The sequence below is a fragment of the Talpa europaea genome (assembly GCF_964194135.1).
Source record: "Talpa europaea genome assembly, chromosome: 14".
Lineage (NCBI taxonomy): Eukaryota > Metazoa > Chordata > Mammalia > Eulipotyphla > Talpidae > Talpa > Talpa europaea.
In genome coordinates this window covers 10,424,537-10,427,927 of record NC_140082.1, presented here as the reverse complement: position 1 = coordinate 10,427,927, position 3,391 = coordinate 10,424,537, and positions in this window count along the sequence as shown.

Here is a 3,391-nt window from a genome sequence, read left to right as displayed (position 1 = left end):
GCAAAGGTCTAGCAAGCATATCCCTCCCTCTGCCCCAACTTCCTTCCTCCAAAACTGCTGGAGGGTTTGGCAACCTAAAATAAATTTTATTCATTTATCAAGTTGATGGATGCAACACAGACGCCATGCTGGCTTTCTCTTCGAAAGTTTATTGTTATTTTAAAAAAACCAAACCAAACCTATACATTTTACATTTATCTCTTACAATATTTAATGGTACCAGTACTGATGTTATAGAAAAAGCTCACCAGCTGCTTGAAATGGCTGCAAATTTTTTATCATGTTTTGGTATGAAAGTGGTTTGAACTCTTTGGAAAAAATTGGTGTAACATTAAGTACCAAGATTTCAAATTCTGAGGTTAGAAACAAAATTTTTCAATTGGGAAGCAATTCAGTATAAATTCAAGGCTAAAGGGAAATGTGAATAGAAAAAACAAAAACAAAAATATTGTAAAAAATAGGATATCCCCCCCCCCTCAAAAAAAAAAAATAGGATATCCCCCACCCACCCCCGCCCTGATAGGTAAAAAATGCAACCAACCCCACCAACCCACACACCACCTTATTTCTCTTAGAAAAGTCACCCTCAGGCCCGAACACAGGGTCTCATTCACAAACAAGTAGCTTCATTTGTAGGTCAGCCTCTGGGGTCTTACGCTGGCCCCAGTTAGAAGTCTTGAAAAAAAAACTTAAATTAGATAGTTAAACATCTATAAATACTGGCATCCAAATGAGTGGAAACATCCTGGCTTTGGTATGGCTACAGAAGTCTGGAAGTTTTTCAAAAGCGCACTGGCTTAGGGAGACAAGGAAGCGGGGCTGAAGAAGGGCACATGAACCTCCCAAACAGAGGTAAAATAAATACTGGGCCACAGCCACAGAAAACACTGTCTAAGAGCTGAGGTGGCTGCCTCAAATGCAGCACATGTAGAGGGTGTTGATCAGAATAAAACACACAGGTTCTGGATCAGAACAATGCGGACAGGCTCAACCACAGATGAAAACACGTACAGGCTCTAGATCAGAATTGTCCACCCCAACCGCTTCCTAAGTATCAGCTGAAAGAAAGAGTTTGAATTTGAGGATTCATCTGTGCCCTGGGGTTAGGAGGGGCCCACTTCCACGGAGCCTAGTGACAGCTTCTGAAGAAAGAATGAGTAACCAGGGCTAAGAGCCAGTCCCCTTATTCGAGGAATCTGGAAGCTGCCTCTGTCCCTCACGAAAGCACCTTTGGCTTCCAACCACAGGGCTCTTCCATACCAGTTACCACAGGGTCTGTCACAGTGGTTCGACTGGGATTTTTTTTATCTCTGAGGTGATGAAATGAAAAATTAAATCTTCTGGGATTAGGTAATTTACACTGTTGTGTCTCAAGTCTGCTTCCCATCTTCCCCAGATCCTGGTAAAGGCCTATGAGGACACTGAGAAGGCAGTGATGGGGCCGTGCCCGTGCCCCAAGTGTGACCTCAAAAACCCTGGAAAGTGACAGAAGCCAAAGAGGCCCAAGTGCCCAAACCCCAGTCTTTGTATCAATGAAAGCACAAAAGTGTCACTGGATGAGGAAAAAAAGCCACTTGCTGCTACTCTGACACTGAACCCCGGGTGCTATTTACCCAGTCCTGTCCCCCCTAAACAAACTTGGATGTACCGTTTAGGAGGACAACTAAGATTCGTTAACAAGCCTATCGATGGCAACACACACTAAACATATCTAAAGACATTTCCATCACAGGGCACTAGCTCAAGACCAACCGCTCCCTCACACGACAGGCTGTGACCCAGGCCTGGGACAATTCAAGCAGGAGAAGGCAGCCTCACAGCAAAGGCCATCAAAAAGAAATCTACTGCGCGGTGATTCACCACAGTAACATAATAATGGGGGTATGAGGGGACAGAGGAGAAACACAAGATGCCCCAGCAACTTCTGATAAACAGCATCATTTAGCCTGTTTTCTAAATAAGATTTCAACATCAGAAAAAAAAAAAAAGATATAAAAGAATGGGTTGTAAATTAAAACACAAATACATCCATGGATGTCTTGACTGAGTACGGGTTGGTAACTGTTGAAACCAGGATTTTAGAGAAGGGATATACTTATCACCACAGCCCCCCAAGTTGCTCTGGGGTATGCACACCCAGAGACAACATGGGAGCAGTCACTTGAGATCAAAGCAATTACTTACGAAGATTTCCTAGGCGGTGTAAAGTCTGGGCTTGCCTACAGAGATGCTGACGATGTGCTCTAATCCCAAATTCTTGAAACATCTCAAGAGATGGCAACAGAACAACCCGCTGAAGCCTTCCTCCAATGATGAGAAGGAGGGAGAGGGATCAGGGAAGGCATTCGGTAGAAGTGTAAGTTTAGTGACAGCTACGACAGAGTCTGCTTTGTCTTCTGCCTGGGTGAGGTCTCCCGGGAGGCTGGGAAAGCCAACAAGGTTCGAGGGCTGTGCCATGGCCAGTGTGCAATAAAGGCATTGGCAACAAAAGTGCAATTTGAATTGTGGGAGTCTACAGATCACTGATTATTGCACTAGCAATCTGGCCTCCCCACCTACAACAGACAACCCAGATAATGAGCTCGAGCCACCGCTTCACCTACGTGGGAGCAGCAGAGAGGAATGAGGTACCAATGAAAACTTCTGAAATGACCACTTCCTGCTCCAGCTAGAGCTTGAGCTAGAACAAGTGTGTCTGAATAAACCACTCGCATGAAATGATATTTAAAATATGGTACCTTTAGCACATTATGAAAACGAAGTGCCCCTCCCCACACCCTGTTTACTTCAACACACATAAGTCTCCCAGGCACATCTTTCTGTGTTCAGCCAGTGGAATGGATGGCATATGCCAGATGTTACACAGGCATTTATTTCTCCGAGAAGGCCGAGAGCCAGGAGAATTAATCTCCTTCTGCTAGGACCTCTGCCCCAAGCTTCTGGGGAAATGGTGAATTGGACTCAACAAGCAGCTACGTGATCCACCAATCAGATTAAAAACATGAAAATGCTCTGCACAGTGTATCCCTTCCTGCTCTTCTTTATGGAAAAAAGACCTAAAGAGATGTCCTTCCAAATTCAAAGGGAGTTAAAAAACAAAAACAAAAACAAAGTATGAGCAAAAACCAATGAAGTAAGTAGATCCAACTGCCAACACTCCCGGTAATAGTCTCGTGGTGACAGATGGCTGACGGGGTCGAGGCAGCGAAGGAGGACACAAAGATGGAAGTGGCTGGCCACAAACGTTCCGTGCAGAATCCACAACAGTGTTCTCCATTTTCCAAGGCCAATGAGCCAGCTCAAGTTAAAAATTTTCTATTAAGAAGAAAACAAAATAAAACAAAACCAAAACCACTCCAGAAAAGGGTCAAGGGAAGAACCCTGTAGAAAG